This window comes from Mirounga leonina, unplaced genomic scaffold (assembly GCF_011800145.1).
Source record: "Mirounga leonina isolate KUSES-001 unplaced genomic scaffold, KU_Mleo_1.0 Mir_507, whole genome shotgun sequence".
Classification (NCBI taxonomy): Eukaryota; Metazoa; Chordata; class Mammalia; order Carnivora; family Phocidae; genus Mirounga; species Mirounga leonina.
Window position 1 is genome coordinate 4,914,058 of NW_023270789.1, and position 22,096 is coordinate 4,936,153.

At 39.2% G+C, this 22,096-nt stretch overlaps 1 pseudogene; it reads right to left on the bottom strand.

The window, feature by feature from the left end:
* Positions 1-20,200: 20,200 nt before the first annotated feature.
* LOC118000519 lies at positions 20,201-22,028 on the bottom strand (annotated as a pseudogene).
* Between the last annotated feature and the right edge of the window lie 68 nt (positions 22,029-22,096).

Below are 22,096 nucleotides of genomic sequence, written 5' to 3' on the forward strand. Positions count from 1 at the left end.
AAGGAAGGAAGGAAGGAAGGAAGGAAGGAAGGAAGGAAGGAAGGAAGGAAGGAAGGAAGGAAGGAAGGAAGGAGGGAGGGAGGGAAGGAAGGAAGGAAGGAAGAATGAATGACTGCTATGCTAACCAACTGAGCTAACTATGCAGAAACTAAAAATGAAGATGTAATAAAGTAATGCCTCTAGCATTCAAGAAAGTCAAAATATTCAGTTAAGGTGCTCATTATCTTACACCTTCAGTTTTGAATTCAAGATTTCTTTATCCTCATTTTGTAGGAGGAAAACTGAGCACTAGTAGTTGACACTTTGTTTATGCATCTGTTAGTGCTTTATCTTCCTAGGCTTTAATTGTTTTCATTCATATTTATCTAACCAATTAATCATGGATACCTTATAAGCAAATACCATGTTCATTCTCATTTCCCTGGTGCTTAATACAGTGACTTGCATGTAAGAGATACTCAGTAAATGCTTGCTGAACCCAAAATTTATACTTTTTCTAAAATATTTTCTTCTTCATTTTAATGTCATTTCTAGGGTATTAATATAGTACAGACCTTTCAGAATACAGAAATCTGTAGATAATGACATGGGTATTTCTAATTATTTATGGCAATGTATTTTCAAAATCTTATTATCTCTGGGTTATGAAGAAATGGCTCCAAATATTTATGTCTTCTAATTAGCATTAAATAATATTTTATGAAGTTTCTTCATTTGTCTTTTGCAGAATATTATACATTTTTAAAAATCATATTAATACAACGAGCAATGAAGAAATTAAATTTTATAACAACCCCAATTTCAAGAGCAGAAAATTTCTCTAATGTTCCAGTTACAATTCTTCTATTTGGGAATTTAGATAAAGGAAGATAAAACTGGAAAATAAAACTGCCCAGTATTTTTCCATAACACCAGTGAAAATCTATATGAAAAAAATATTACTTCTTCTCCAAAGTGGCAAAGGTACACAAGCACCTGTTAAGGGTCCTTATTCTGAGAAAAAAAAGAAAAAAAAAAAATATATATATATGTATATATACACATACACACCATCTGGTTTAAAGAGGCAGGTAAATCTCCTCTGTAATGAATTAAAGAATTAAATGATATCAGGGAGAATTTCAGTCACCATTTATGACACTAACACTTTTTACCTGGAAATTTCCCCATGGTTTTAGACTGTCAGATATTTTGTATAAATGCACATTAAAAATACAGAATTAAACACTCTAAATTTTTTTCCATTATACTTTCCCTTTTCTTTAACCAATATTATGTTTGGCCTAATACTATAGAAATGCACATGATTTGCATAGACTTTTTTTGGCATTATCAGTCTGTTTTGTGTGATGCAGCACTGACAGATCAGCTCAGACTCTAAATGTAAGGATAAAAAATTATTCACATTTTTAATGTAGTGTTTATGATTACTTGGCACTTCTCTTTACATTAATGCCAGAGTTACAAGGGGTATTTTTTTATTATTATTATTTTTATTGTTATGTTAAGCCCCATACATTACATCATTAGTTTTTGATGTAGTGTTCCATGATTCATTGTTTGTGCATAACACCCAGTGCTCCATGCAGAACGTGCCCTCCTCAATACCCATCACCAGGCTAACCCATCCTCCCACCCCCTCCCCTCTAGAACCCTCAGTTTGTTTTTCAGAGTCCATCATCTCTCATAGTTCATCTACCCCTCCGATTTCCCCCCCTTCATTCTTCCCCTCCTGCTACCTTCTTCTTCTTCTTTTTTTTTTTTCTTAACATATTGCATTATTTGTTTCAGAGGTACAGATCTGAGGTTCAACAGTCTTGCACAATTCACAGCGCTTACTAGAGCACATACCCTCCCCAGTGTCTATCACCCAGTCACCCCATCCCTCCCACCCCACCCCCCACTCCAGCAACCCTCAGTTTGTTTCCTGAGATTAAGAATTCCTCATATCAGTGGGGTCATATGATACATGTCTCTCTCTGTTTGACTTATTTCGCTCAGCATAATACCCTCCAGTTCCATCCATGTCGTTGCAAATGGCAAGATCTCATTCCTTTTGATGACTGCATAATATTCCATTGTATATATATACCACCTCTTCTTTATCCATTCATCTGTCAATGGACATCTTGGCTCTTTCCACAGTTTGGCTATTGTGGACATTGCTGCTATAAACATCGGGGTGCACGTACCCTTTCGGATCCCTACTTTTGTATCTTTCTGGTAAATACCCAGTAGTACAATCGCTGGATCGTATGGTAGCTCTATTTTCAACTTTTTGAGGAACCTCCATACTGTTTTCCAGAGTGGCTGCACCAGCTTGCATTCCCACCAACAGTGTAGGAGGGTTCCCACAAGGGGTATTTTTTTTTAATTATGGAGGAGGATAGTTGCTCTTTCTTGTTGTTTAACTAAATCAAGTAATTCTTTGTTAGCAGCTCTTCTGAGTCCCGCCAGAATGAACTTGTCTCATTTTGACAAGATGCAGAAGGGGCACTAATAGTTATTAAAAGCATTAAAACATTAACCTTTAGCAACCTCATTTTTCACTTGGTACCCACACATCAGTATTTTATCAAACTGAAGTTAAACACTAAAAATTAGGAACAACTGATCTTTTCTCTTCAACCTGAAAGAATAAATGTGATAGAAATAAAGGCATTAGAAGGAAGAGACAGTAGAAATAGTTGTTGTAGTGTTAACATAATTCTAATCACCTACCACTGGTGAAACTAGTGTCAGAGAGGGAATTGTTCTAGAAACATCCACTACAATTATCTTCAGAATTTCAAGATTATAGAACTGATAGTATCAGGATTTGATTTATTAAACATTACACAAGAATTCCAGGTTAAAGAATTTTGAGATCAGACTATTTTAGATAGCAGCCCCTGAAATCACAAATTCAATTCAGTTCAATTTTCAGCCATTCACAGCACACCTCAATAGTAGGTTCACAACAAATATTACTGCCACCCCAAATCTCTTGCCACCTGACCATAACCAAAGCACTTCCTTGGCTACTAGAGGAATGCAGAGATAAATGCAACATAATTCCTTTCTAGTGGGAGACTAGGACACGTATATAAGTAATACTACACAGAGTAGAATGTCATAAGTTCTATGCAAACAAAGAATTATGAAAACATAGCAAAGGAAGAAACAAATAATCAGCACAGGCCACAATAAGCATCTGTAGTTGACATTTATCACTCTTTCTAGCCACCTGGTATCTGAAATTTTTCATTTATAAAATTCCCTCTCCTTACGAGTCTCAGTAAGGCAGAGCCCAACTTCCACTATGGAAACTAAAAATGTGGCTTTTCTATCTTCCTTTTTACCTAGAATATGCGCCCATGCCTTAGGCTCAACTGATCAGACATCTCCCCTACCACCTATGCCCAACAGCAATGACAGCACAGAATTCTCTGTGGTAGTTAATGCAATTGTAAATGAAGTTCTTAGAGCAGCTGCAGCAAAGGTATTCAGACTGTATGTAGAACATGTCCAACCACCTACTGATGAGGAGGGTGATTATACTGTCTCCACTACACAAGTTCTGCAACATGATCTAGAGCATTGTTACTGGTCGCACAACTGTGAACCTGATTATCCAGTCTTCCTAGTGATTCCACAGGCAACCCAATATCCTGAAAATAAACAATCCTCCATTCATACCAACCAGAATTTCTTCCTACAGTTCACAGCTAATAACCTTAGTGGACACAGAACTTAAAAAATGGTAGCTGGCTTTTCTTTAGTCATATTTTCACCTGCTGACCAAGTCCAGAATATAAAGCAAAACCCTCTGTCACACATAATGTAGTTAGAGCAACAGTCCCTAAGTCTAACTATCAGAACCAAAATGAGGAGCTTTCAAATTCAAGTAATGGAATTTGATCAGGAGACCCACAGGGCATCATTCATTTATTCCACAATATTTATCCAGTAATTACTATTTTGCAGGCACTCTGCAGGTGCTAGGGATCAATGGTGGCAAAACAAACATTTTCTCTACTCATACAGATGACTATCTTGTGAGGAAACAGAAAGTAATCTCATAATCATCCTAATCATCATAATCATCATAAATGAAATAAATGCTCTGAGACAAGATAGTATATAATAAAGGAACCTAACCAAAACTAAGATTTTAGAAGGTTTCCCTGATGAAAGATGCTTGAGTTGAGATCCAAAAGATGAGAAACATTTCACTTGGGCCTTGAAGGATCTCAGGCAGAAATGAAAGAATGAAAGTGTAAGGTGAGTACAAAAACATTAATTCAAAAAGATAACATGCACCCCCATGTTTATTACAGCATATTTATAATAGCCAAGATATGGAAGCAACCTAAGTGTCCATCAGTAGACAAATGGATAAGGAAGATGTGAGATACACACACAATGGAATATTGTACAGCAATGAAAAAGGATGAGATTATGCCATTTGAGACAACATGGATGGATCTGGAGAGTATTATGCTAAGTGAAATAAGATAGATTGAGAAAGACAAATACCATATAATTCTATTTACAAGTAGAATCTAGGGGTGCCTGGTGGCTCAGTCAGGAGACTATGCAACTCTTGACCTTGGGGTCATGAGTTTGAGCCCCACATTGGGTATAGAGATTATAAAGAAAAATAAACTTAAAAAAAATAAACTAGCATAAAAAATAAAAACATTTAAAGAACAAAACAAAGATAAATAAAATTTTAAAAACAAATGAATAAACAACCAAAAAGCAGAATCAGACCTATAAATACAGAGAACAAACTAATGCCAGGATGGAGGGGAATTTGGGGTTGGTTGGGCAAAACGAGTGAAGGGAGTGGGAGATACAGGCTTCCAGTTATGGAATGAATAAGTCACAGAATGAAAGGCACAGCATAGGGAATATAGTCCATGATATTGTAATATTGTTGTAAGCGACAGATGGTAACTAACATGTGATAAGCATAGCATAATGTACAAACTTGTCGAATCACTATGTTATACACCTGAAACTAATGTAACATTGTGTATCAACTACACTCAAAAAAATAAAACATACTGTTAGGTCAGTGATTGGATTAGATGCCTCATCTCCTGGAACTGTGAGGGAGTTGAAGACCAAGAGAGAGCAGCAGCCACCTCTTTTTTTTTTAATCATTGAGATATAATTGACATACAACACTATCAGTTTCAGGTGTACAACATAATGATTCAATATAAGTATACATTGCTAAATGATCAATCACCACAATAAATCCAGCCAACATCCATCACCACACAGTTATAATTTTTTTTCTTGTGGTAAGAACCCTCAAGATCTATTCTCCTAGCAATCTTCAAATACACAATACAGTACTACTAACTATAGTTACCATGCTTTACATTACATCCCCAGGATTCATTTATTTATAACTGGAAGTGTGTACTTTAACCAACTTCATCCATTCACCTACCCCCCCACTCCCATCTCTGGCAACCACCAATCCATACCCTGTATCCACTATTCTGGTTTTGTTTTTCTGGGGTTTTTTGGATTCCACATATAATTGAGATCGTATGGTATTTGTCTTTCTCTGTCTGACATATTTCATTTATCATAATGCCCTCAAGGTCCATCCATGTTTTTACAAATAGCAGGATTTCCTTCTCTTTTATGGCTGAACAATATTTCTCTCTCTCTCTCTCTCTCTGGGTGTGTGTGAGTGTATGTGTGTCTGTATCATATTTTCTTTATCCATTCATCCATTGATGGACACTTAAGTTGTTTCCATATGTTGGCTATTGTAAATAATGCTGCAATGAACCTGCACGTACAGATATCTTCTCAAGTTAGTGTTTTCATTTCCTTCAGATAAATATCCAGAAGCAGAATTGCTAATCATATGGTAGTTCTATTTTTAATTTTTTGAGGAACCTCCATATTATTTTCCATGGTGGTTGCACCAATTTACACTCCCACCAACAGTGCACAGGTTTTCCCCTTTCTCCACGTCCTCATCAACACTTGTTAGTTCAAGTCATTTTGATTTTAGCCATTCTGACAGGTGTGATGTGATATCTCATTGTGGTTTTGATTTGCATTTCCCTGATGATGAGTGATGCTGAGCATCTTTTCATGTGTCTGTTGGTCATCTCTATGTCTTCTTTGGAAAAATATCCATACAGATCCCCTGCCCATTTTTTAATCAGATTGCTTGATTTTTTGGTTTTGAGTTGTATAAATTATTTCTTTAGTTTGGATATTAACCCTTTATCAGATATACATTTTGCAAAGGTTTTCTCTCATTCAGTAGGTTGCCTTTTCATTTTGTTGAGGATTTCCTTTGCTGTGCAGAAGCTTTTTTGCTTGATGTAGTCCACTTGTTTATTTTTGCTTTTGTTGCCTTTAACAGCCATCTCCTGAGAGAGTTCAAAGGGACTAACATTACCAAGGTAAAGTCAACCTTCAAAAAAGGGAGTGAGTTGGAAAATAAGTTTGAAGAATTCAGACAAAGAATTTGTTCACAAAGGAAAGGGTGCTCCTGAGGGCACAATGTAAGTTGGTGTCTACAAACTAGGATACAGTACCCCTGGAAACACACAACAACATCGTTACTGTGGTATCTAAATGGGGTGTCTGTCCGATTGGATGGGGGCCCCCAAATGTGGGGCAAGGATCAGGTGGAGGCCAGTGGCACTGGAGCAGGGAAACGATTCACCTGAGGCTGAACAGAGGAGATAGAAGTGTATTGAATACATCACAAGGGAGCAGCGGGGAGGACAGCAGAGGAGAGTTGTCTGCCATGAGGTGGTGGGTGGCGGTGGTTTTTAAAGGGGAAAAATGAGGAGGCATGGTGACTGTGGAATTCTCCCTTTTTTGGTAACTGTGCCTGGTTGTAAGTAGCCCACTGGTCAGTGAAGGCCTATGGATATCTTGAGGTGGGTCGCCTGAGGGGCCGGTCGGTATCCAGCTAGGGGTTGCTGTAGACCCTTTCTATATTCTATTGCTCAATCCTGTTTGCCTAAAAGCAGACTCTACATTTACATCATTCCAGGATTTCTAGATCCCCAAGAAGCCTTTTTTTTTTTTTTTTACAATTGATATGTCTAAGAATGAGACTGATATGTCTAAGAATAATAATTCTACTTTACAAAAGAAATACATAGCTCTCATCAAACCCAAAACTTACCATGGCATTTTCCCTGGGTTATACTTCCAGAGCATCAAACAAAAGCATAAATGAAAATACTAGTTTGGGGAAAATCTCCCTTAACAATCAAAGCACACTAACTCATAGGGCTTCCTATCTTTCTTATTATGGTCTAGCATTAGAAATTGGGTATTTTGGCCCACATTGGGATATTCTGAATTTGGAACAGATGAAGCAGTATAAATAAGTAAGGGTTATTCTTTTAAATATAAATTGGATATATATTTAACATCTATTATATACATTTATACATAATATATATGGAATATTTGTGAAACACCCAAGTTTTTTTAGATACACTGGCAAAAACCTAAGGATAAATACTGTATAGGGACGCCTGGGTGGCTCAGTCATTAAGCATCTGCCTTCGGCTCAGGTCATGGTCCCAGGGTCCTGGAATCGAGCCCCGCCTCAGGCTCCCTGCTCCGCGGGAAACCTGTTTCTCCTTCTCCCACTCCCCCTGCTTGTGTTCCCTCTCTCGCTGTCTGCCTCTGTCAGATAAATAAAATCTTTAAAAATAAATAAAAATAAATAAATACTGTATTTTATTCAATTAACTATTAAAGCCAAATTTATCAAATCATATAATTAAATATTTATTCCAGTTAGTCAATTCTTATATTATAAAATGTTTACTATTTCCTACCTAACCTTCTCAAAAAATAAAAGTATTTATGTTTTTGGTGAAAAATCATAGAAGACAACTTGAAAATGATTAAATGGGTCAATTATTTTTTCAAATGTCTTATAGAGAGCCCACAAACACAAATGTGTAAGGAAAGAGTTGTGTTCATCTCTGACTGGGTGTGAACAGTGACCATAGTTTTATTTGACAAGCACTGTATTTTTTCAATGTTCTAACCTGAATGCCTTTAGGAGGTAGGGCTGGCGGGGGGTGGGGGAAGCAGACTCCCTTGAATTCACCTTCACCACAGGGCCCTCCACTCCCTATTATTAGCACTTAGCTCAATTAACTCATTCACAATTCCTGTCTGGTCCCTCTTGGTCTTTGAGTTTACAACTCCTAAAAGGAAATAGTATGTATTTGGAATAATTTGTTGTTGAGAGACAATTCCCCAGGGATTGCTTATATATCTGCACATCTTGTAATCTATACACTCACTCCCTTTGTTCATACTATCCTTTCAAAGATGTTTGAATAGCAAACAGCCTTCAAAGAGAAGATAGCGCCTCCCTCCAGACCAAACGGGGCGGGGCTGGGGGAGCCATGCTTACTACTCACATGCTTACTACTCATTATAAAAGATTCATTGGGAGGGCGCCTGGGTGGCTCAGTTGGTTAGGCGACTGCCTTCGGCTCAGATCATGATCCTGGAGTCCCTGGATCGAGTCCCGCATCGGGCTCCCTGCTTGTCAGGGAGTCTGCTTCTCCCTCTGACCCTCCCCCCTCTCATGTGCTCTCTCTCTCATTCTCTCTCTCAAATAAATAAATAAAATCTTTAAAAAAAAAAAGAAGAAAAGATTCATTGGGAAATTGGAGGGGGAGATGAACCATGAGAGACGATGGACTCTGAGAATCAAACCGAGGGTTCTAGAGGGTAGGGGGGTGAGGGGACGGGTCATCCTGGTGATGGGTATTAAAGAGGGCATGTTCTGCATGGAGCAATGAATCATGGAACACCACATCAAAAACTAATGACCTAATGTATGGTGATTAACATAACATAATAAAATTTAAAAAAAAGATTCATTTCCCTAAACTCCAGATTGCTCTCATGTCACACCCCTCTACAGGTGCAGGTGTCATCTGGCCCTCTACGTCATCTTGGGAATCGATGATTGGGGAAAAGCACAAAAGTGCTGATATTCTGGCTACTGAGATTATAGAGCATAAAAAGACAGCCCTTCATCTCTGACCCAGGAGTTTCCAGCACAATGCCCTCTAATCTTTTAGGTGGTTCTTTCTCCAGCCTCAGGCAATTTCTTCACAGGCTTGTGCTGATCAGTACTTGGCTGAAGAATTTAAGGGGACATTTTGCAGATCTAGGGTCAGGACTAGAGTAAGGCAAGCAAGGTGCTCAGGGCCAAAAATCTGAGAAAGCCCTAACTCTCAGGCTCAAACAAGAACCTAAGAATGAGTACCTCCTTGAAGTCTGTGGTGTGGGCATCTCTCTCTCTCGCCTCACCCTAGTCCCAGCCCTGTCCCAAGCTCCAGAGTACTCTCACTGCTCATGTGCCACTCTCTCTCTCTCCCCGTCTTTATCTCCCCCTCTCCCTCTCCTTTCCTCCCTCCCTCATCTCTCTCCCCCCTCCTCCCTCCCTCGCTTTCTCTCCCTCTCCTTTTGTCTCTCTCTGTCTCCTGAGGGTTTCTCCTCTCCCATACTCAGCCCATTCAACTCTGGGATGCCTTGACCTCCCCAGATCCCCAGCACTTTCTCTTCATCTCAGCGCTGCCTGGGTAGCTCCTCCCTGTGCTGTTTCTGGAATCTCTCTGCAGGTAGTTAAGTTGGGCAATCATAAGGTTCTCCTTGCTGATTTCCCTTCTCTCAAGACCACTCTCCTATGTTGGCTGATATCGAATGTCTTGAAAATCATTGTGGCATGTATTTCGTGGATTTTTTAGTTGGTTCAAAACAGGCAGGAGGTTGAATCTGGTCCTCATTACTACATCTCAGCTGAAGGCAGAAGTCTTGGGTTCTGTTTTGATTGCTTGGTGTTTTACTGTCCATGCTGTGAGACAAAACACTTTCAGTGGATTTTGGTACTTGGGCTGTCCAAAGCATCAGACGCTAGCAGGCTTCAACTGATGAGCAGTCTAAAAGAGGCAGAGTTGCTATTTGGCCCCTTCGGAAAGGAACTTTCCCAGGAATCTGGATGGATAACTGTTCAGGGTAAGCTGGTATCTGCAGTAATGACTGAAGAGCATCATGGCAGGATGTGTGTTTCCAGCCCTACGGTCAGTTTTTCTACTTCTGCCTCATCTTAGGACTGTTTTCTTTATGAGTCATTTCTCAATAAACTGACTAGTTCTACACCTCAATTTTCTGTGTTTAGCCCTGAAATCATGCCAGATGGGCACAATCAGTCTAATTATGGGCCAGGCACTATACTTGGTTCTTTGTATACATTGCCTCTTTAATTTCCACAACCATCATGTTACACAGGTACTAGTGTAATCCTCATTTTATAGATGAGGGAAGTGAGGCTCAGAAAATTTAAATGACTCACTTTCCCAGGGTTACACAGCTGGTAGGTGTTTATCCAAATAAAATCTAGGTATATTCAACTCCAAGGCCTATATAGTGGTTCAGGAAGGAATAGTTTAACACAGGAGATAAACTGGACTATCCTCCTCAAAACACTGATCACAGTGGGGTGCCTGGCTGGCTCAGTTAATGGAGCATGCAACTCTTGCTCTCCAGGTTGTGAGTTCAACCTGGATGATTGGGGATGTAGAAATTACTTAAAAATAAAATCTTAAAATACAAAAACAAAAAGCACTGATCACAGCATAGCATAACATAGAGATGTTGAATCACTATGTTGTGCACCAGAAACTAATGTAACAGTGTATGTCAACTATACTCAAATTTTAAATTAAAACAAAACAAAAAACAAAAAACACTGACCACAATACGTATGGCCTTGTGACCCCAGAAAAGAAAGAGGCCTGAAATAAAAACCACAATCCTCATTTCCTAGGAGCAACCTGGTGGACAACCCGGCTTGTCCTACATGGCCTATCTCATACAAGACCCATCAAAAGAACTGACAGACTAAGCTGAGTGGTCTACCAAGGCAGTATTATGGCATAAATGTAAGACTACAGTTTAGTTCACATCCACTGGGACATGCAACCATCCATCAGGGAGAAAATCATGGAAATGGGCAAAATAGAAATAGAAATAGAAGTCCCTGGGTATCTCGTAAACCCCAAATGGCCAAGGAAATGATCCTCTAGTTTTTAGCTAGATCAGTAAAGTCAAGTATGAAAAAGGCATTTAAGACTACTAAGAGAGTCACAGGGAGTTGAATCTAAAGTGAATTCCTATTCTATGAGATGATAGAGCTTCAGAGGAGACTTGATTATCCAAGATACATTGCAGGAATGTTTCTTCAATAACTGAAACATAGGATAATAAAATATCTTCAGGATAGTGTCTAAATGAAAGATTAGACTGAAGTCTCAAAAGGAACTAACGTAAGTAATCTAAGCGAACAGGCTCAATCATTTATTGGCAACCCAAATACACATTGTATCCTCTTTCTCCTAGATGATTAAGAATAACTGTTAAATAAGATTTGGAAAACTGAACTTCCACTACGCTTCAATTGATAATATTCTATATTACTCCTTAAGCCAATGTAAAATGCCTAAGAAAATAGAGGTGCCTGGATGGCTCCGTCAATTAAGCATCGGACACTTGGTTTGGGCTTAGGTCATGATCTCAGGGTCGTGAGATTGAGCTCTGCATGGGGCTTGGCACTCAGAGGGGAGTCTACTTGAAATTCTTTCCCTCTCCCTCCCCCTCTGCTCCTCCCCACCCCTGCCCCCACATGCGCTTGCGCTCTCTCTCTCTCTAAAATAAAATAAAATCTTTAAAAAATAAAATAAAATGCCTCAGAAAAATCAACTTAAATATTTTCCTATCTAGCCCCCTGCCAGTCAACCAATCACAAACCAGAATCAGCCCAGCCTGACCCAGACCACAAGGACTACCCTGCAGACACGTGAACAAAAGAAATAGTTATTGTTTTAAGCCATTGAGTTTGGGGGTAGTTTATTATGTAGCAATAGATAAATGATACAACTTCTGATTCACTTCAGTACTTTATTCCAACCATTCAATGACCACCCCCACTACCATTCTCAGCGCCTAATTTTACCTCCTTTTTCACATGAGAAAAACAGACATACTTAAATCCCACCCTGACCTAACACCACACTATAGCATAGTGGCAAAGAGTACTGATTGTGAAGCCAGACTTCCAATTCTTATCTTGGCTCTGGCACAGATAAGCTGTAAGGCTGAGAGAAAATTACATGTTCCTTTTCTGTAAAAGTAAGGACGATGATAATACCTACCTCATATAGTTGCGGTGCAAATTATGAACAAAGTCTTCAGACCATTTTGCTGCCCATACTCAATACTCTAAAAATATAAGCTACTATTATTTTTATTGTGCACTGGCCAGTAATCCAGAGCTTGATTTTTTAACAGCTTTATTCACATACCATATTTATTATTCATATACCATAAAATTCACACATTTAAAGTGTACATGTCAGTGGTTTTTAGTATGTTCACAGAGTTGGGCAACCATCACCGCAATCTAATTTTAGAGCATTTTCATCACCCCAAAACAAAGCTTGATTCTGAGACTTGAAATACTAAAGTGGCTGTCAGCCACATCCTTGAGGAAAGGCCAAAAGTCCAACAGGGAATACCAAATACCAATGCCAGTCTAATGAGCAGGAGCAGAACTGTAAACAAGAGGTGAAGCCAAGAATTAGGGTCAGATGGAAACAGAATTGGAAAGGAAATGAAGTTCAATACATAACCACAAACAGTACTAGCCTGTCTACAGCTGACATTTTCACATTTGCCAGACTGACTTAAAGGTGTAGCACCCAGGAAAGCTTCTGACTTCCCACATTCAGACCTACCCTGCCAAGGTTTAGAAAACCAGGGCTTGTCCCAGATTCCTTCCCTCTAAAATGTTCTAACATATCCTGGTATCCAAGGTTCTTTGGGTTATAAATATAACCTTCAAATATCCTCCAAATTCCGAAGAAATGAGGGGATCACCTTTCTCTTTTATGTCCAGCTAACACAGCTTAAGCCTCCATCCTATGTGACCTCAGAGCGTTTTGTCCATTCCCCAAGTACTTCTAAGATTCCTTCGGAAATGCTTACATGTCCCCACAAATATATCATTATTGTTTCTTGCCATCTCTTCCTCCAGCCTACCACTCTGTTTCTCACAAGATCTCTTCCTACTATCTTAAAATCTTTTCTCCATCCTGCCCAGGGTATCCACCTAAAACTTTGCGCCAAGTGTAGACATAGGCACCTCCCTAAAATCTCAAAGCACAGCTAACCTGAGTCTTTAGTGTTCATCAGTGTAACTGCTGACTTAAAGATAAAAGAATCTACAACACAGGAAAAGATGATTATTTAAAACAAAATTTTAGTCATCATTGCCCTGGTATCTACTGGCAATACTTTACCACAGAGGGTTCCCTACAAATGATCTTCAGTTGGCCATAGTGTTGTAGAATGACAGTTCTCCTCCCAAAGTTAGGAGTCCTTTCAACAGTTGTTATCTTTTCTTTCCCAGACCATGGGCTTTCCCTCTCTTTCCCAAACCCAGCCAGAGTAAAAGGCTGGCCTTCTCTACTTAGCAGCCACATTTCCTCCTTGAGGATGACTGATGGTGGGAATGAGCATGGTATTCAGAAAAGATCTCCTATTTCCCACCATGCAAAATATGATATGGACCCTGGCTGCAGGAAGCCAATCCATAATAGTTGACAGTAGAGTTTCGAAAGTCTGACTTATTCAACCTTAACTAAGATCACCTGTGGCTCACTGACGGTCCCACTCAGATGCCACCATGTCAGATCCAGTCCAGCTCCTTTTCACACACTTCCCTCCAGGTTACAATGAAAAGATTTCAGATCTTCATGTTCCTCTTATGGTCTGCTCTTCCAATTTCTTATAAACAAACATTTATATGATAGACACATTCCCAAAGAAAAATAATGATTATATTCTGTCATAAAGCAACCTAATTCTGGAATTATAAAGAAAACAACTAACTGTAAGCAGCCTGTTCCATAAAAAAAAAAAAAAAAATGCACACAATGTAGAAGATGCACATAATTCATAATACTAAACCAAACATCTATTATCTCAAAATTAATCATATTAATTTGTTTTGTTTCACTGGGTCAGGACCCTCCCCAACACACTAAGTAGAATTACTCATTACTCAACATCTCCAAGACTAAAGGGATCACTAAAATGCTTACAGAACAATTCCAAGCTTTATCACACAATACAGAGACTGGCTACTGTCCTTAAGATGACATTTTTTCCAGCTTAGGTGATTTGTCTATGTCTAGTTTGATCACTTTTGGTCAGGGGGCAGGATCATAAGAGCCTCAATGCCTTAAGTATTCTTCCGAAATCCAAAAATCTCTGAAATATGAAAGCTTGTTTTCATAACTCATTTGGCAGCAAACCTCGCTACCTCCCATAATATACAAATATTAACTCAAAATGGATAAAAGACCCACATGTAAGAACTTAAAACCATAAAACTCTTACAAAAAAAAGAAGTAAATTTTCACAACTTTGGATTATGCGATAGTTTCTTAGATAGTACACCTACAACATAAGAAAACAAATTAAAAATAGGTAATTTGGACTTCATCAAAATTAAAAACATTTGTGCTTCAAAAATACCATAAAGAAACTAAAAAGACAAACATAAAATAGAGAAAAATATTTGCAAATCATATGTTTGATAAGGGACTTGAATCCAGAATACACAAAAAATCCTTACAACTCAGCAAAAAGACAAATAATCCAATTTAAAAAACAATACATTTGTATAGACACTCCTCCAAAGAAGATATACCAATGGCCATTAAGCACATGAAAAGATGCTCAACATCATTAGTCATTAGAGAAATGCAAATGAAAAACACACTGAGATACCATTTCCCATCCACTAGGATGACTCTAATTTAAAAAAAAATTGTATAACAAGTATTGGCAAGGATATAAAGGAACTGGAACTCTCATCCATTGCTGTTGACAATGTAAAATGATGTAGCTGCTTTGGAAAATAGTTTGGCAGTACCTCAAAAAGTTAAATGACCTTATGACCAAGCAATTCCACTCCAGGGTATTTGCCCATAAAAATCAAAACATATAAAATTAACAAGTCAGGAAACGACAGATGTTGGCAGGGATGAGGAGAAAGGGGAACCCTCCTACACTGTTGGTGGGAATGCAAGCTGGTGCAACCACTCTGGAAAACAGTATAGAGGTTCCTCAAAAAGTTGAAAATAGAGCTACCATACGATCCAGCAATTGCACTACTGGGTATTTACCCCAAAGATACAAATGTAGGGATCTGAAGGGGTACGTGCATCCCAATGTTTATAGCAGCAATGTCCACAATAGCCAAACTGTGGAAAGAGCCAAGATGTCCATCGACAGATGAATGGATAAAGAAGAGGTGGTATATATATACAATGGAATATTATGCAGTCATCAAAAGGAATGAGATCTTGCCATTTGCAACGACATGGATGGAACTGGAGGGTATTATGCTGAGCGAAATAAGTCAAACAGAGAAAAACATGTATCATATGACCTCACTGATATGAGGAATTCTTAATCTCAGGAAACAAACTGAGGGTTGCTGGAGTGGTGGGGGGGGTTGGAGGGATGGGGTGGCTGGGTGATAAACACTGGGGAGGGTATGTGCTATGGTGAGCACTGTGAAGTGTGCAAGACTGTTGAATCACAGATCTGTACCTCTGATGCAAATAATACATTATATGTTAAAAAAAAAAAGACAAAGATGAAGAAGATAGCAGGAAGGGAAGAATGAAGGGGGGGAAAATCAGAGGGGGAGACGAACCATGAGAGACTATGGACTCTGAGAAACAACCTGAGGGTTCTAGAGGGAAGGGGGTGGGAGGATGGGTTAGCCTGGTGATGGGTATTAAAGAGGGCACATACTGCACGGAGCACTGGGTGTGTTATACGCAAACAATGAATCATGGAACACTACATCAAAAACTAATGATGTAATGTATGGTGATTAACATAACAATAAAAAATTTTTAAAAATCAAAAGCCTATGTTCACACAAAAACGTGTACACAAATGTTCATAGCAGCATTATTCATAATAGCCACGAAGTGGAAACAACCCAAATATCCATCAACTGATGAAGCGATCAATAAAATGTGGTACATCTGCACAATGGAACATTATTCAGTCATAAAAAGGAATGAGGTACTGATACAGGCTACAACATGGATGGAACTGTGAAAACATTATGCTAAGTGAAAGAAGCCAGACTGAAAACGTACTTATTCTATGATTCTATTTATATGAAATACTCAGAATAGGCAAATCATTAGAGACAGAAAGTTGATTAGAGGTTGCTAAAGACTAGGGTGAGAGAGAAATAGGGAGTGACTGCTAATGGTTATGGGATTTCTTTTTGGGTAATGAATTTTCTAGAATTAGATAGTGGTGATCAATACACAACTTTCAAAATATACTAAAAACCACTGAATCATAGGCTTTTGGAGGGTGAAATTCATTGAGGGTACATGAATATCTCAAAAAAGCTAGTATTCAAAAGTAACAAAACAAAAAAACACGACTTGAGTTTTTTTGGTGGCCTAAACTGAGTGAGGTTGTATATAATCTTTAATATCCATATTAAATGAATATGCATTTATTTGCTGCAGAAATCTGTGTTTAATTATGAGTACTTCCCCAGATCCTGCCAGGGGTGTTATATAATGTACAATACACAGAGATTAGTGCCTTTCTAAAATCTTAAATTTTCTGAATCTCAGAACACATGGTGCCCAAGGTTTTGAATAAGAAATTATGGGCTTGTATAATAAAAAAACTGATTTAGGATATGTAGTGAATATCAGAAAAGAAAATTTTGAGCTTGACAGATAATACTAAAGTTCTCTAATGCATAAGGCATCACTTGGAGGAAATAAAAGAATCTAATACATAGGATAATCATGAGGATTAAATAAGTTAATTAATATAAAGTCCTTAGAACAGTGACTGACACGTAGTAAGCACTTTTTAAACATCAGTATTGCTATTATTCTTATTGAAGTGGGAGTTTGGTTCCAATGACAGCTCTTCTGGGTCTAATCCTTTCCAGTGGACCAGGTGTTAGAGATGTTTATGGTTCCATAAAACCAGTATTATCTTCTGCTGTAAACTTTGGCTTCCCACGTCAGGAGAAGGGGGGGCAGGACAGGCCTCCTGAGGCACAGCACAGAACGGTAATAGGGGAAAATATCACAGACTAGCATAATGAATGGAGTTGGTTACCTCTGTGGTTTTGAATGGACCCAAAAAGTCATCTTCCAGATTTTGATAGGAACAGATTATACAAGCACAGCAAGAAGAGAATTAGACAGGGAATTCCACTGGATTGCCCCTCCTGTGGGCCACTGTGGTTGTGCATACTTAGCACCTCTGGTTTGTATAATGTAGATGTCCTACAGGGTTGTGGTCAATGGTGTAGGAAATGCAGGAGAGCCTTCATTGCATAGAATTGTGGGTTTTAGTAAAAGACCGTATTAAAGTATTGTTTGCAAATTCTGCAATGGTGAGGTAGGTGGGCCAGCAATGTTATCTAGAGGAGATATGGTAGTGGGAATTTTCTTCCAGAATTTTGTTGATATAATCTGTTTGGCAAATTGGTCTTTAGGTGATTGGCAATGGACGTATGAACATACACAAAGGAATCTGACATGATTGTTGGAGTCATAATAAGTCTGAAGGCCACAGGTAAGTTGTTAAGATATCTCTGGAGATAACTCTTTAAAAAACAGGGGAGATGACTCCATCAATCAGGAATCTAGAATATGGGCCTTTTGTTAAGGGCCATTTCTACTATCAAAATTCAGGGGCCAAATCTGAAAAACTGAACCACACATAAGAATCTGATTTACCTAAAGAAATTGTTCAATTACTTAATTAGACTAAGCTTATCAGACTCAACTAAAAGCTAGAATTATTTTTTTCCATTTCACCTAATAAGGTGGATAAGGGGTTCACAAGAAATTGCAGATTATAGAAAATAAGCTACAGTTTCTGTACACATCTGTGTAATAAAAGTAAATTTGTACTCCACCACATATGGTTTTACATATTGATCAAAATTGATCAGCATACTTGTGAAAGATTTGCAGCACATTAGATGATGACATTGATGTTTTAAAAAACAAATAGCCGGGCGCCTGGGTGGCTCAGTCGGTTGGGCGACTGCCTTCGGCTCAGGTCATGATCCCGGAGTCCCGGGATCGAGTCCCGCATCGGGCTCCCTGCTCGGCGGGGAGTCTGCTTCTCCCTCTAACCCTCCTCCCTCTCATGCTCTCTGTCTCTCATTCTCTCTCTCTCAAATAAATAAATAAATAAATCTTTAAAAAAAAAAAGAATTTGGGGCGCCTGGGTGGCTCAGTTGGTTAAGTGACTGCCTTCGGCTCAGGTCATGATCCTGGAGTCCCGGGATCGAGTCCCACATCAGGCTCCCTGCGCGGTGGGGAGTCTGCTTCTCCCTCTGACCCTCCCCCCTCTCATGCTCTCTCTATCTCTCTCATTCTCTCTCAAATAAATAAATAAAATCTTTAAAAAATAAATAAATAAAAATAAAAAACAAATAGCCAATTCCATTAAAATAAAAGTACAGTTACCCACCCTTTGGTCCCACACTGACTCCACCATTGTTAATAGGACTTTGGGGCTACATTCCCCAGTCCTCCCACTCTGCCAGGCGAGCAGCTTCAGAATCCAGAGTCTAATCCAACAAGAGGTAGTTTGGGTTTCATAACTAGGACCGTCCATCTTGCTATTCCCCCAGCATTTTGATAATACCCCAAATGCCTATTTCTTGGACTCCCTCACTAATTTGAATGAGAATAGACTTTCTGTTTACTTAAGAAAGATACCAGTCAGGGGCGCCTGGGTGGCTCAGTTGTTAAGCGTCTGCCTTCGGCTCAGGTCATGATCCCAGGGTCCTGGGATCGAGCCCCGCATCAGGCTCCCTGCTCCGCGGGAAGCCTGCTTCTCCCTCTCCCACTCCCTCTGCTTGTGTTCCCTCTCTCACTGTGTTTCTCTGTCAAAAAAATAAAATCTTTAAAAAGAAAGATACCAGTCATAGCTTTTGTTTCTTTGTTTTTAATCTCCATGCATGAAGGATAAGAGGGCAGTGCCCATGAGGTTCTCATTTCATTAAGAAAAAAACCAACAACAATGTGTGTGTATCAGTTTCCTAGGGCTATCATAACAAATCACCACTGGGTGCCTTAAAACAACAGAAATTTATTCTCTCACAGTTGTGGAAGCCAGAAGTCCGAAATCAAGGTGTCAGCAGGGTTGATACCCTTTGGAGGCTTTGAGGGAATCCATTCTATGCCTCTCTCCTAGTTTCTGGTGGCTGTAGGCAAACCTTGGCTTGTAAACACTTGTAAAAACCCCTCCAATTTCTGCTTCCATCACATGACATTCTCCACTGTGTGACTCTGTGTGTCTTCTTTTGTGTCACCTTTTTTAAAAAGATTTTATTTTTAAAGTAATCTCTACACCCAAAGTGGGGCTTGAGCCCACAACCCCAAGATCAAGAGTGACACACTCTACCAACTAATCCAGCCAGGCACCCCCTTTTCTGTTACTTCTAAGGGCAACTGTCTTTGGATTTAGGATTCATTCTAATCTAGGATGATCTCATCTTGAGATTCTTTTCTTAATTACGAATACAAAGATCTGTTTCCAAGTAAGGTCACATTCACAAGTATAGGGAGTTAAGGCTTGGACATATCTTTTGGGGAGACACAATTCAACCTACTACAAAGCATATTTAAACCTTTTAGGAAATAGGGATGTCAGTTTAAAAATTAATACCAGGGCAATAAATTATTAAGTAAGACAACCAATCAGAATTACAGACTTTTTAGATGTTAAAGGTTATTTTCACAGGCCACAGCAACAATCTCTGAAGTCAGGGTGTCTCTTAATTAGAATTAACATTTACGAGGAGTTTTATGATACAAACTAGTATCTGCTTTTCTGACATTCTAGAAGACTAAACATTTTTCCTTATCTTACTGAGATTTCTTTTACCATAATTATGAGGGCCTGTGGTTTTTCAAGACCAAGTCTTAGAAAGCCATTAGTTAGCAGCAACAGGAAAAAATAGGTATGAGAGCTCAAAACTTACCCTATGGAGGACAAAGGAGAAAAATAGAACAGACACATTTTTCTAATCTTACACCAACAATTTCATTCCAAATGTCTCCTGACAGGCATACACCATATACAGGAAACCATTTCATGCTTCTCACTTTTGCACATTTCAGAAATTGGCATGGATACGCTCACCGTGCTGTGTCCGTTCACTACCAGGAAGAAGGCTTGATTGGCGTTGAACTGTAGGAGCCTTGTAATTATTTTGATGAGTTCACTCATGTTGATGTGATCAGGTGCAAGGAACTCTGTTTTATCCAGGATAGGACACTGCTTCTCACCCTGTAGTTCCTTTTTTTTCTCCCCCACCCTTGTATGGTTCTCTTATCACTGGGATTTTGGTAGGATGCTGCTCTTGGGTAACTCTGGCATCTTTCATTCTTTGTTCGAAGTCACAGCACCACTTGAAGGTCTTCTCCAAGGTCTTGGCATGGTAGGTTGAGGTGGTATGGCAGCAGTGGTGACTCGGCTGTGGTGACAACAACTTCTGCAAAGATCTACTACACAGCTACGATGTCCCTTCTTCTCCTGGCTCTTCCTCCTTCAAATGTCCCCCTACTCTCTTGTAACCCTTCCCCTATTAGACCCTTCCCATATGAAGGCTATAAACATGCTCAAGACTTGTTCATAAAAATAAAAGCAAAAACAGAAACAAAAACCCTCCCTTATTTCTGTATCCCCTTTTAATCACTACTAGAATCATAGGATTGGTCAAGGGTTGGAGTTTCCTGCTTGCATTTGGCTTTTTTAAAAAGTGTACAGGGGCACCTGGGTGGCTCTGTCGGTTAAGTGTCTGACACTTGATTTAGGCTCAGGTCGTGATCTCTGGGTAGTGGGATCGAGCCTCCCCCCACCTTGGGCTCCATGCTCAGCATGGAGTCTGCTTGTCCCTCTCCCTCTGCTACTCCCTACCCCCTGCTTGCATGTGTGTGCCCTTTCTCCTCTCTCTCTCTCTCTCTCACAAATAAATAAACAAAATCTTTTTTAAAAAGTGCACAGAAATTAGGTGTAACAGAGAGACTATGGTCTGTCCAGACTGCCTGTTATAAGAGCCCTGTCTGTTCAGGGAAAGAAAATCAGACCACAAAAAAATAATCTGATTGGTAGAGAGAATATGGACATATTCAAAAATAGAAGAGGTAGATGAGGTCAAAGAGACAGTAGTAGGAGAAAAGGCTACAAGAACTAGATAGATTGAAAGAAAGGTTGTAGTCAATTAGATACGAAAGCTTAAAACTTCTTTTTTTTTTAAGATTTTATTTATTTATTTGACAGAGAGAGACACTGTGAGAGAGGGAACACAAGCAGAGGGAATGGGAGAGGGGGAAGCAGGCTTTCTGCCGAGCAGGGAGCCCGATGTGGGGCTTGATCCCAGGACCCTGGGATCATGACCTGAGCCGAAGGCAGACGCTTAACGACTGAGCCACCCAGGTGCCCCGAAAGCTCAAAACTTCAAGAAAAAATTCCTGGTGAATGACCAAGGGTATGACCAAATGATCAAGGGATAACCAAAACAAATTCAATGTCTCTAGAAATGAGGAGGCCAAGGAAGACCATTAGCTAGATTGTCCACATAGACATGAATTCATGCAAAGCATGAAGTAATCAAAAAGACTGTAAGTCAGTTCCTCAAATCTAGGAGTAAAGTAGAATACCCAAGGTAGAAGGTCAGTAACTGATAGCAATAAGGAGGAATAGAAGATTCTTCAGCTGGATGATACAAACTTAAAGTGGAGGTTTTACACAAGCAGGTATGAGTAATTACTTGGCAGTGTCATTGGGGAATTAGAATAACCAGTCTAGTTCTCAGCCCTAATGTGGGTGAGGCATAGAAGAATAATTACCACCATTGAAAGGGCAGCAGGACTTGTGGTGTCCTTGAGGAAGAGCTATTAAAGAAGAAGATGTGGTCCATATA